Source organism: Asparagus officinalis, chromosome 4 (assembly GCF_001876935.1).
Source record: "Asparagus officinalis chromosome 4, Aspof.V1, whole genome shotgun sequence".
Classification (NCBI taxonomy): Eukaryota; Viridiplantae; Streptophyta; class Magnoliopsida; order Asparagales; family Asparagaceae; genus Asparagus; species Asparagus officinalis.
Window position 1 is genome coordinate 35,866,167 of NC_033797.1, and position 14,378 is coordinate 35,880,544.

General features: G+C 40.0%; 1 pseudogene; it reads left to right on the forward strand.

The window, feature by feature from the left end:
• On the forward strand, positions 303–13,685 carry LOC109838511 (annotated as a pseudogene).

Consider the following 14,378-nt stretch of genomic DNA (forward strand, 5'->3'; position numbering starts at 1 on the left):
ATGAAAAGGATACATGTAATCTACAAAAAAGAAAAAAAAGGCCATGGTATACATGCATAAAAAACAGCAGTCATTGATTTACTAGATCAAGATCAGGACAATCAGAATATTGTATTATTGCAGTCACCAATATTGCATTCTTGTACTTTTCTAAGAAACATAATTAATGTATCTGTACAATCAGACTACTATATAATCATCAAGTTTTGAGCAAATTGTACCAATATCTAAGCGCTAGCTTCACCCCCTTTTTTTTGACAACAGTGGTGATCCTGTGTATCTAGAGCCGTACTGGCAGCAACATGCAGCAAGCAGCGCAGTCCTGGTCTCAGGATGGCACCGGATGTCCTACAGGACAACAGGCGACAGACTCCAGCTCCGTCGAGCTCGAGGACCATGTCCGCCGCCTCCACCGTGCCATTGGCAATGCAGTGGTCGATGGCAGGTTTATTGTGTTTGGCACTGGATCAATGCAATTTATTAATGCGCTTGTGGATGCACTTTCACTGGATTCTGATGGCGATGGGTCAGTTTCTCCGGCTACACTTGTAGCTTCTGTTCCTTTCTATCAGGTTAGTCTTGCTTAACTGTAATAAGAGAGGTCTCAGGTTCATTAAATAAATTAATTAATAAATAAAATTTGGCAAACTAGAAACACTTGTTAAAGTTCCTTTCAGACTTTATGTAGAATTATATTCCTTAGAATCCACTTTAACTATATATTGTTGTTGGGATTTAAATCTAGATTGTTTTAATATCATGCTAAGGGCCTGTTTGGATTTGTAGGGGGTGAAGGGAAGTTAAGGGAAACTGAGAGAATGGAAGGGAAGGGAAGGGAAGGGAGTTCCCTTCCTCCCTTCCCCTTGGTTACACCCCAATTTGGGGGGTAACAAATTTTATGCTATTAGGGGAACCAAGGGGAACTAGGGTGAATTAACTTCACCTCCTAAGTGTTTCCAAACAAGGTGAATGGAAGTGAATGGTTCTCCTAACTTCCCTTCACCCTCATTCCCCTCAATCCTGCACTGCATCAAAACTTCAAAATCATGACAATGGTTCAGAGTTGTAAGTTCTTACCGACTTGCATTATTGAAGGAAAAATTCAAAATGAATATATCTTGTATCCTAGAAGAATTTAGAGCTTTTTTTGACCTATTCATTATTTATTTCTTCTATAATTTCAATCAGCATCTCTAAACTGTATAATAAAATTATACATGGAAGGTTGAATGTTGATCATAATTTGCAATTTGATTTATTTAGACTGCTTAAGATGACTTTCATGCTTTTACTCAATGTTTCACAAAACTAGCACCTAGCCTGTCTAGGTGACCGACAAGGAGTAGCGGTACCTACGTTGTCCCCGCCTAGGTCTTGGAAGCGCCTAGCGTGTCCACATCCTCCAGCCTCCTCCGAATTCCTCTAGTCTCCTCCACTAACTATGAGCATCTCCTCCACCTCCTCCACCACCACTTAAATAAAGAGAAAAATCCACCTAGGCACTAGGCACCGGTCGAATACCTAGCACTGCCTAGTGCTTTCTATAACATTAGTATTTTAATATCAATTCTTGTAACTAAAAGGATGTAGAAAAATTGCTTAGGCTTTAGGCACCAAATCCAACGCCTAGGCTGCCTAACACTTTCTGTAACCTTACTTTTATTTGTTTTTAATAATATGTTCTAAAAATGAAACAAGGAAACAAGGAAATGACAAAGGATGATGAGAAAACATGATGGAAATTAAAGTCTAATTCTATATCCAGATTAAACCAATTAAGTTCAACCTTAACTATTAGCTGACATTGGACGGATATATATGATGCAATCATATGATCTTAGAGGGTTTTATCCATTGTTTACTAAATACAGGGAGATCTTCTCACTCTAATGATTAATTCAGCATGATTTTTTCCTTAAATTTATCTGAAAATCTATATTATGTAAAACTGAAGGATCTCCTGTGAAATATACAGGCTTATAAGGCGCAAACCGAACTTTTGATATAAGAGAAAATGAATGGGAAGGAATAACCGCAAAATGGCTAAACTCATCAAATGAAAACTTCATAGAGTTTGTGACTTCACCAAACAACCCTGACGGACTCCTTAAAAGTTCAGTCCTTCTGTCATCTACGACCACTGCTACTACTGGCCTCATTACACTGCGAGATTCCAGCTCCAGCCGACGAAGATATCATGATGTTCTCCATCTCCAAGTCCTCGGTCCACGCAGTAGTAGATTCGGGTAATTTCAGTTTTTACTTGTAGAATACAATTAAGGCTAATTATAGATGCATCCCCGTGCTGTAAGGATCTAGTCAGTTACAGCTTCTATATGTTGGGGGATTGGGAATCCCCGGTGCCGAGATCCAATACCAAATAGCCGATCAAGAATGCCAAACACAACCAAATCAATAGCACAAATCATAAACACCAATATTTAACGTCGTTCGGCAATTGCCTACGTCCACGGGGCAAGGAAGGGGGAGTTTTTACTATTAGAAATCAAGGGGATACAACTAGGGTTACAAATCTCACCAAAAAAACCCACAACAAATCACTCTTGATCTCTCTCAAATGCTCCAACAGTAGAAGCCCACAAAACCCCTCTCAATGGCTGCTAAAACCTCTTGCTCTAAGCCCTAAAACGAGTTTTGGGTATTTATAGAAATCCCAGACGAAACAGGTCTGGAAACAGACCCAACCCAAAAACCGCATCGCAGTTGACCGCCCCAACTCCAGAGACTTCTGGCATACGGCGGCGATGCAACCGTGGCGATCGATCGCATCAACTCCAGAGATTCACGCGGTCGACCGCCACGGTCGACCGCCAACTCCCAGAAGCTCAACCAAGATCTGTGCACGAATACGGTCGACCGCCAGACACCCAAAAGCACACTCATGCCTTTTCCAAGCGGTCTTCCCCAATACGCTCAACAATCCTACAAATCTCCACCTCGGCGAACGTTCTTCCAAACTGAGCCGACACCAAACACCTAAATGTCCCACTTGTTACGTCCAGTATGTCATGAACCAATCCATGACAACGGACTCAATCCATAACAAGTCGAGACCCAAATGAGAGTGCGAACACTCTCCCAAACATCAATGTCTACTCACCAATTGGCTGCATGAAAACTGACTGCCTACGTATCCTTTTACCCAAAGAATCAAGCTTTCACGTAGTTCACCCAATGGCCTCCAAAGGCCCTCAATCCAACAGAAGAGTTCTCAACTCTTCATCACCAATATCACCAAATCTGCGGCTGATAACATCACCAACGGCCCGAAACTGAGATGATCCAAACACCTCCACCTGAGGTGAACCAATGGCCGTATCCAAGCTACATCCATCAGCTGCACTCGAATCTACCAACTTATCATCTGCATCCAGAACAATCTGATCCCCAAACTGTGTCACATCAGCTGGAATCCCAAATAATGCAGTATGACCTGGAGTATGTGAAGCAAGCTCGATCCACCCAACATGGAGTAGCATCACCATCCACCCGCTGCGATAACCCACTGACCTGATCAACACTCTCTACCTGCCGAGAATCCAATGTGACATACCTGCTTAGGACAGAATCAGAAGCTCCCAACCGATAATCAAACGAGCCTCTGAATCCCAAATGCGCAATCGGATCCAATCTCACATCCACGATGTGACCAAGTTCTGGGTAACCAAATATCGGACGCCAACCAAAATCTGAAGCAGCTCCACCAGATCTAAAAATACCTAACGCAGCAGTCAGCAACCTATGCATAAAATGGCCCAAATATGTCGAAGCCTGAATACCAAATCCAATGCTCGACAACCAACGTCGATCCTCCTCCAGAAAGGAACAGCTCACCAAATCTGCCATCTCATCTCGTCGCCCCACTGTCTCCTCTCCTACAAAGTGTCTCTAACAGCCATGAGCTCGGCACAAATACAAGAAAGAACCCCTATTAGAACTAGTACAATGGGTACCCTTCCTGCCAACACACTTCCTCCAACTGTTGCGGACTACTAGGACTTCAAACCAACGGGACTTGGTTGCAACCCATAAATGCCTAGTACAATCCTCAACTATGAAAACTAAAAAACGATTACCTCCCAATGATGCCTCTTTGGAAGACCACCAAATGCCCGACTGAACACCTCCTAAAAGACCCCTCGATCGATGAATAGAAGTGTCAAACTCCACCTAGGTCTTCTCGTTCATCCCAATGTGCTCAAAGGACTTTCACCTGCAGGTCAATGCACTCCTCAACAAACTATGTACGGTATCACCAATCAAATACCCCAGCATCAAACAACGCCACAGTCTAGCCAAATCCAATGAAGTCGTCAGCGCTCTATCAATCATCATGCTCCCAAGCAAATAGTATAAATTACTCTTTCTGACGTCCTTCATCACAATCATGGACCCCAATGTGACCTTCAAATGTGCATCCACCAAGGTCACCCTGTAGCCTGCTGCTTCTAAAACCTCAAGTGAAATGATGTTCTTCTTTAACTGAGGAACGAACCTCACTTCAACCAACTCCCGAATCACCTCGTCACTCATCCGAATACGAACAGTACTAATACCACCAATAGGATATTTGTGATCATTACCCATGAGCACAACATCTACTCTTTCCAACTCCTGAAAGTTGAAGAACCAATCCCTTCTAGGGCAAATATGGTATGAAGCACCCGAATCCAACATCCACTAGGTGGAGTCGGCAATACAAACTGACAGAAGTGCTAGGCACGAATAACCTGAAGAATCCGACTCTGAAATGTCGCCACTAGCCTTGGCAACATTCACCTCTGAAGCATGTACGGCTTTCCCCTTATTCTTCCCAGCTCTATCATTCCATTTTGGGCATTCGGCTTTCTAATGTCCATCCTCTCTACAAAAAACACACTGATTCCTACCAACTGCAGGATGAGCCCCTCTAGACTGCGACTTCCTACCACGGTTTGGACTCTTAACTCTTGCGACCAATGCTCCCGCTACCGGCTCGATAGAAATCCCATTGTCCTTCTTACGAAGTTGATAATTCACAAGTGCCGCAGTGACCTCACTATACGAAAGAGATGTCTTCCCATTAATAAGAGTAAGGACGAATGTCTCATATTCCTCATCGGGCAAGGAACTCAATAACAACAATGACTTGTCCTCATCTTCAACAATAACATCTACATTCGCTAAATCTGCAAGTAGCTTCATGTAGTGGTTCATGTGATCACTAATGGATGTCTCCTTCTTCAATTGGAAACGATAAAGCCTGATCTTCAAATACAAAAGATTTTCAACGCTCTTCGTCAAATACTTGCTTTCTAGGACCTCCCAAATCTTCTTAGCCGAAGTCTCATTCATCACATCATATTTTAGATCTTGAGTGAGACAAGACCTAATCACACCACACGCCGTTCTATTCATTTTCTTCCAAAACTTCTCTTCAATGTCGTCCGGTTTTCCGTCCAACTCCAACGTATCTTCTAAATTTTGTGCATTTAGCGCATCTAAGACTTCGCATCGCCAAAGTCTAAAATTATTTATGCCATTGAACTTCTCCACATCTATCTTCATAAAATGGATATTCAAACTTTGAACGGTCTTCACACCGGAAGAACCCTCCACAACTCCTTTCTTGGCCATATATCTCAAAGCACCCAATAAACAATTGCAGAACGGACAAGAAATAGATCTAAACTTGAAAAAGATAGAAATTTTACCACAAAAATCTCACATTTATCACCAACCGAAGCTCTCGATGAACTTCCCAACCGATCTACTCCTCCAAAAAGCCCAAGTGTAACCCGGTGCTCTGATACCACTTATTGGGGAATCCCCAGTGCCGAGATCCAATACCAAATAGCCCATCAAGAATGTCAAACATAACCAAATCAATAGCACAAATCATAAACACCAATATTTAACGTGGTTCGGTAATCGCCTACGTCCACGGGGCAAGGAGGAGTTTTTACTATTAAAAATCAAAGGGATACAACTAGGGTTACAAATCTCACCAAAAAAACCCACAACAAATCACTCTTGATCTCTCTCAAATGCTCCAACAGTAGAAGCCCACGAAACCCCTCTCAATGGCTGCTAAAACCCTCTTGCTCTAACCCCTAAAACGAGTTTTGGGTATTTATAGAAATCCCAAATAAAACGGGTCTAGAAACAGACCCAACCCAAAAACTGCATCGCGATCGACCGCCACGGCCGACCGCCCCAACCCCAGAGACTTCTGGCCACGGGCGCGGTCGACCGTCGCAAGTCCGCGCGGTCGACCGCTACGGTCGACCGCCAACTCCCAGAAGCTCAACCACGATCTGTGCACGAATGCAGTTGACCGTCAGACACCCGTAGTCGACCGCCAGATACCCAAAAGCACACTCATGCCTTTTCTAAGCGGTCTTCCCCAGTACGCTCGCCAATCCTACACTATATTATTTAATGAGCCATTTTGGGAGTCCATATTCAAATGTTTAACAGATCGAGGATGTGACAGTGTTTTTTCAATTTCAGAAAAGGGATGCAGTACAAATTTTTTGGGAGAAGTACTTGAAGATTCTTTGGTTTGGAGAGGAGACAAACTGATAAAATTCAAAGAAGACATGCAAACAAATATTATCACGTCATCAATCTATTAAATATTTCACCGTGAACTCATAAAATGTCCATATTGGACACGCACGTGATATAAGGGGATAATAGACAAGTTGTTACTTAGAGGGGAAGTTGGGAGCTTAGTAATATTTTGAAAGGGAGTTGGTTATTTTAGTATTCGTATACCTTGTTTGTGGACGATATTACACCCTTATTTTATTGAGATGTAATTCCAAAATCATGTGATGATAGATTATTTTTGACCCTTAATTTAGAGAGAAATTTACATATTGGTTTCTGTAGGCTGTCTAAAAATCACAATGGATAGCTGATCCCCATCAAGCTCCAACAATGAAAGTTACAATCAGACGACTTTCTTGTTACCAAAGGAAAGCTGCAATCAAATGATTTCCCTATGGATCAAGAAGAGATTACAAGGCAATGATTCCTTCAAATCAAGAAGCAGAATTCGTCCTTACAATCAAAACACAAGTAATTTCCAAATCACTGCATCCGCGGCTCTACAATCGCTGCAAACACAGCCTCATATCTGAGATGATTGATCTTGATGGCTGTGACAACAACATGACTAATATTATATTAGCAACTATTAGAGGTGCTGATGAGCAGTATAATGATTTCAGAAATAAAAAGTTGGACTTAGTTGGTGAGTTGCTTGGTAGAGAGCTGTGGGTAAATATTCGTGTAGGCTGTCTAAAAGTCACAATGGATAGCTGATCCCCATCAAGTTCCAACAATGAAAGCTACAATCAGATAGCTTTCATGTCAACAAACGAAAGCTGCAAATGGAGGACTTTTCACATAGAGCGAGAAGAGTTGCAATTCAACGATACTTGACTTTTCACATAGAGCGAGAAGAGTTGCAATTCAACGATACTTCCGACAACTGATGAAAACTCTATTCAACAGTCTTCATAATCTATCGTTAAGAGTTACAATCTGACGACTTTCACACCCCACAACAGCTAATGCAAGGATTACAGAACAATGGTCCTTGCAACGCTCTACAGAAGAAGTTACAAATCAACTAGCTCTTTCTAAAACGCAGAACTCATCTTCGCATTACAATTCTGGAAATGCAGGCGACCCCTGCGTTTCCAAGCTGCAACAAGCAAAACACGAGCGACCCTCGCGTTCTTGATGTTCAGTCAACACCCAACCTCGCGTCTCAATTTCAAGACGCGAAGTTAGGGTTCTAAACGCCAAATTGGGCGTTTGACTCATTCAAATATGAGTCGAACGGTTTCAGAACCATTTTCCCCACGATCTGAGGAAATCACACCCACTTAGGAGCGGATTTAGAGGGCAGTTATAACCTCTTATCCACCTATAAAACCTCAACAAACCCAACGGAGAAAAGGTTGGATTTTTAGCATCTAAACCGCACAAGGAGGTTGGGAGCTTGGGATTTTTTTTCTGGAGATAGCAGAGGCGAACTCTTCGAAACAGAAGATTTAAATCAGATCCGAAGGATCAAATCTAAAAAGGATCCTTCAGCAACAGAAAATCTGCTTGGCTATTAACCGAATTTTCGGTTCTAACAACTCTTTTCACAGAGTTCTAACTCGTTGTGAGTTCTAAAACTCGTTAAGAGTTATTCATCAAACTTTCCACAGAAGTTCACCGTTCCCATAAGATAAAAGACGGTCGGATCGTCAACGGAGAGCAAATTCGACGCGAGCAATCGAATGAGGCACTCCATCGCTACCAAGAAGAACCCAGTTTTAAACAAAGAGGAGAATCAAATTCAGTCTCCTCTCTTTTGTAATCGGAATCCAAATTGTAATCGATTTTGAGAGAATACAAATCAATTTTTCTTTCATTTCTTTTACATTAAATTTTTACACAAACAGTTTCCTACTAAATTGAGGGTAAAAAAAGTAACAGACTGTCATGTTATTGTTGTCCGGCCACGGTCAATGGGTGGCACTTATTACAAAAAGTGTACTTGTAATAAAACATAATGCTCATAGCCTTAATCTTAATGGTTTAGAAGTTTTGGTGCAATGAAATAGACTTTAAGATAAGGAAATTTTTATAAACCACTAGTAGAAAATCGTGTATCCTAGACGGAATATCCTAGACGAAAAATTTTCCGTCTAGTTTGCTTTAAACTAGACGGAAAATTTCCGTCTAGGATAATCCGTCTAGGATAAATCATTCTAGACGGAAATTTCCGTCTAGAATAGTATCCTAGACGGTTTTTTGTATTTTTAATTTTTTTTATTATAATCAGATATCCTAGACGGAAATTTCCGTCTAGAATGTATCCTAGACGGAACATCCTAGACGGAAATTTCCGTCTAGGACGTTTAGGCTCAGATTAAAAAACCCAATCCCCCCGCCCCCCCCAAACCCCAAAATTTTAAAATCCTCCCCCTTTTACTTCTCCTTCCCGACCTCAGCCCTCCAATCGTCCGCCCTCTACACCCTCTCCTCCCCCTTCTCCGGCGACCTCACCCTCGACCTCCGCTCCCTGACCCTCTCCTCCGCCCTCGACCCCTCCACCTTCTCCCCGATCCCCTTCTCCCTCTCCCTCGAAACCCTAACCCGCCACCTCCCCCTCCTCTTCGGCCCTCCAGTGGCTGGCCGCCTCGAGGATGAAGTTCGACGGGTTTATGGACTCGATGTCGAGGTTTACTCAGTTTACAATCGAGTAGGCGACGATCTCGAACAAGCTGTGTCTTGTTGGTGACGCAAATCGGAAGATGAGTTTGTCTTTGATTTCTTATGTTAAATTTGATTGATTTTTTCAATTTTGCTTCTTCTCTTGTAGGTCTTCAGGCTCGGCTACTGTGGATCGAGTGTTTGCAGCTTTCATGGTAGGGATGTGTTTTGTGTTCTTTTCCTTATTATGATGATATGATGTATTTTACGAAGTTTCTTATGTTAAATTTGATTGATTTTTTCAATTTTGCTTCTTCTCTTGTAGGTCTTCAGGCTCGGCTACTGTGGATCGAGTGTTTGCAGCTTTCATGGTAGGGATGTGTTTTGTGTTCTTTTCCTTATTATGATGATATGATGTATTTTACGAAGGCATTTGTGTAATTTGACCATGAAGATGAATGAAATTTGGTTGAGCATTTATTTCTTTAAAAATTATGGGTTATTTTCTGTGAAAGTCATTGCCTATGATCGTACATATTTGGTTGCTAAATAGTTGAAATCCATGCATACAACTTGTTTGTGGATATGTCTCATAGAAAGTACGATCTGGTAAAACTATCAGTTGAGCTACGTATGTGATCACAATTATTACACACAAGTCATTCGTATGTGATCACAATTTTGTTCCTTTCTTTTTTATAACTTGACGATGATTTGATTCTAGAATTCTAAGATAAATTTCCACATTTAAAGTATTCTCTTTTTATCTTTTACATACATATTTGATCCTATGAAGCAATTTCCATGCAGATATTCTTGTTCCACTTGACAACTACATATCAAGGGGTACCACCCATTTTCTTACGTGTAAAGATCCTGACTATCAACAAAGTTTATGGTCTTTGCTCTCATCTGTGAGTTAATGATAATCTCATGTGATTTTTTCCCCTTCATACGATTATATTAGTTGAAATTTTGGCAGGAGGGTATTTTTTGGGGTGTGTGGGTGTGTTGCGGGCTCACTACGCGGGTTGATGACATGATTAGCAGATCAGAGAGGATTCCTGCTTGGTGGCACACAGCTTTAACCGGTGAGGGACAACGATTTGAAAGTGCGAAGGAGTTAAGATTGGCCTTGCTATACTACTCCATGGCAAAAAAATTCGAATACGAGTTTGGGAAGAATGAACCGAAGCGTATTCGAGTGTTTTGTCGGTTTAAGGCAGCAAAAAATTGTCCGTGGATGTTATTTGCCTCTCCACCGAAAAATGATAATAGACTTGAAATCAAAAGGTTTGTGGACAATCACAGTTGTGGGCAGCATGGCAATAATGCTGGTCAATCTAGAGCCTCAAGGCGATTCATTGCTACCCAATTACAACCCACATTAAAGGTTCGATCGGATATACGGCCTATTTTGACATTCAAAAAGAGTTTCTAAGCTCGTATGGGATTAGGGTCGATTATAGTAAGATTTGGTGGGGTAAAGAAAGAGCACAAGAGAAATTATATGGTGATGCCCATGAGTCCTACGATCAATTACGATGGTAAATAGAAGATGATATCTAACAAAAGACAAACTAATTTCCTTTATGTGACGTTGATTATACTAATTTTTCAATGTTGGTACTAACGCTTAATCTTTAATTTTCTAGGTATATATGTAGAAGAGGTCAAGAAGACAAACCCAGGTAGCTATATTCATGTTGAACAATATGAGGGGAGGTTTACAAGGTAAATGGGAGAAAAGAGTAGCATTTGTTCTTTGTAATCATGACCACGGAGCAATCTTCAAAGCTTTAGAAGAATGCTTGAGGAGCAAGTCAATGGGGATGGTGAAGTCATGCCTTGTTGCTGCTACATGGCTCATACATATGCTCAGTAGTCTCCCTCAGACTGGAGTGAAAATGATTGCAAGTCGATGCCTTCTGGATCAATTTACTGAGGTTCTCTGTTCATCTAGGAACTTTGAGGAGAAGATTCTAGCAACCTTGGCTTTGAAAAGCTTCATCAGTGACCCAGGTAATAGATATGCTGAAATCTATTGTCAAAGTGGTCTCTCATCGACTGTATAGTTAAATGTTGTCCTTTACAAGATTGCAGATGCACTTAAAGAACGCGGGACGTATGCAAAATGTATCTACAAGCCCTTGAGGAAGCTCAAATGATGCTCATTAGTAGTTGCAGATACATTGAAAGCAATTATGAACTTGCCGTCTGTTGATGCAGTGAGTGGAATAACACACATGGAATTTCTTGGTTATAATGACATACCTTCTGTTGCTAAGTCATTTATGTTTCAGACAGAGTTTTGGTCTTGTACTGAGTTATTTGACATAGACTGTACTTCTAACGGAGAGGTCCTATCTTTGGTTCATTCAAAAGGTCGACTTTTTAGTAGCCACTCGGATGGGACTATCAAGGTAAAATTTTCACACCTTACCAGTACCTTGCACAGACTTGAACTAAGATAATATGTTGTACTTCCCATGTAATTATAGGATTTTTAACTAGCGGAATACCAACAGATATAATTTGATAGACTTTGAAGGTGGTGAATATGTTTCAGAAAGAGGAGTTTCCTGTTAATAACCTCTATGTATTTTTGTCTAGGTGTGGGATGCTGGAAGGAGGGGTTTGAGATCAGTTCAGGAAATCGAAGAGGATGTAGCTTTTGCGGATTCACCAGATCCTCACAGGCCCGCAGAGGATATAGCTTTTGCTGTTGCTCGATTTTTCCAAAGAGGAGGAATTGTGCGTAATGTTGTGCGATGGAGCATACAGAACCTCTTGTAAATAATTTATGTAAAAGTTTGTAAATAATTTATGTATCTCTCTACTATTTTGGATATAATTAAAGTTTGTAAACAATGTATTATTTGAATATAATGGGATTTGATATTGGAATATAATTATATTGTGTTGGATATGAATATATTTTTTTGTTGTTCAATATTATGTACATGCATCCAAAGTAGATTCTAAAAAAAAAAAAAAAAAAAAACACTGTAGCACAGTATCCTAGACGGAATTTCCGTCTAGGATGCTCAAATTCCGTCTAGAATGTCTTTTTAACAAAAAAAATTAAAAAAAATAAAAAACATCAACTTCCGTCTAGAATGAGTATTCTAGACGGAAATTTCCGTCTAGAATACTCATTCTAGACGGAATTTTTTTCCGTCTAGGATAAATTATTCTAGACGGAAATTCCGTCTAGAATAATCCGTCTAGGATGTATTCTAGACGGTTTTTATTTCCGTCTAGAATATTCCGTCTAGGTTGTATTCTAGACGGAATTTCCGTCTAGAATACTACATCCTAGACGGAAACATACTAGACGCGTATTCTAGACGGAATTCCGTCTAGAATAAACATTCTAGACGGAATTCTTGGTATCCTAGACGGAATTTTCCGTCTAGGATACCTCATTATTTAGCAGTGAACATTTTTTCCTCAAATGTAGGTGGTGGTTGTTGAAGGATGAGAAACTTTACAAGGAAGCATTGACTTACATGAGATATAGCGTGATGGGTGTATCTCGTGATACACAACTCAGAATGTTGAAGATCATCAAAGTCATTCTCAAAGAAATAAGAGGGAAAGTAGACATCTTCAAGTTTGGATATGAGACAATGAGAGAGAAATGGAAGAGATTGAACAAGCTAGTTTCATCTTCCAATTGATTTTCGTTTTAGAAACTTGATCCTCAGTACTGTACTTACTTTCAAAAGATCAGGGACCCGTCTCCAGGTAACTGGAGAGAATCACTTTAACCCAAAAGTTTAGACTATTAGATTGTAAACTAGTTTACTGTTTTTCTAAGGGTAAATATTAGAAAACCTCCCTTAACTTTGGATGACTATCAGAAAACCCCCCTTAACTTCCAAAATATCAGAAAATAACCTTAAGTATGGGGATTATTGCAAAAATCTTCTTTAACTTTCAGATTTTATCAGAAAACCACAATCAACTTTGAGATTTTATTAGAAGATCCTTTAATTTAAAGAGGGTTTTCTCTTTCTTTCTTTTATTATTATTATTATTTTTTTTTTTTTTGGGGGGGGGGCTTTTCTGTAAAATATCAAAAGTTAAAAGGGGTGGGTTTTTGTTTTGTGGTGTGTATGTGTGTGGTTGGGGGGGGGGTGGGGGGGGGGATAATTTGCCAAAGTTAAAGGTGGGTTTTATGATCTACAGATAAACTATGAAGCATACAGTAAATCCCCACTATTTCATTAGAATAAACGAGTCTGATGTTCATATATTCAATCAATACAGCTTATGGATGGTTGAAGTGCGAGATGGAGGAAGATAAATATTGTGAAGCTGTTCAAAGGAGGGAAGGTATAATCATTCGCGGCAGTGCAAATGTGGGGGCTGATAGCCGATACACGCGACTGAGCCTTATCAAGACACAGGATGACTTTGAGCTTTTGATGAGGAAAAATGGAAGCTATAATCTCTAAACAGGAACACAATTCAACGTAGAGGGAGATTGCAATCAATTGTGTGTTGATTGCTACAGTATAACTCAGATGCTTATATGATAGTCCCCCTTAGCTCATTGCTTCTTATGTAAAATGCTTTGTATACTTGCAGTACTTTGATATATGTTCTGAGACTAGATTCTTAGTTTGTCCATCTTTTAAGTATAGGTTCAGTAATTAGTCAATCCGCAGATAAGATTTTGGAATTGGAACTTTAATTCTAAACCCAACTTCTGAAATCAGCTATCTAAATTAAATACCTTAAACTAGTAAAATTCTGTAGAAATGTTGAATCACTCTGTCACATGAAATCCTTAAGAATGCTTCTTAGACAGTAGTAGCAGTAGTAGTTAGTAGTCCTGAATTCTAAAAGAAATTGTTCATGATATATTACTGTAGTTTTAAATGTCCACGATATGTTTACTAAAGAAACATTGTTTACAATACCTTTGTGCAAATTTCCACAAAATTCATAACACTTTTGTGAAATTTATTCTAATAAAAATGCATAACATTCTCAATTATAAAGCAAAGCACATACAAGCATCAAGACAACTCATGAATCAAACATACCCACAAGAACAAATATATACATAAATTCAAGTAATGGTATTATTAATCATAGAATAAAACTCAAGAAATGACCAAATACCCATGATATAACACATAATC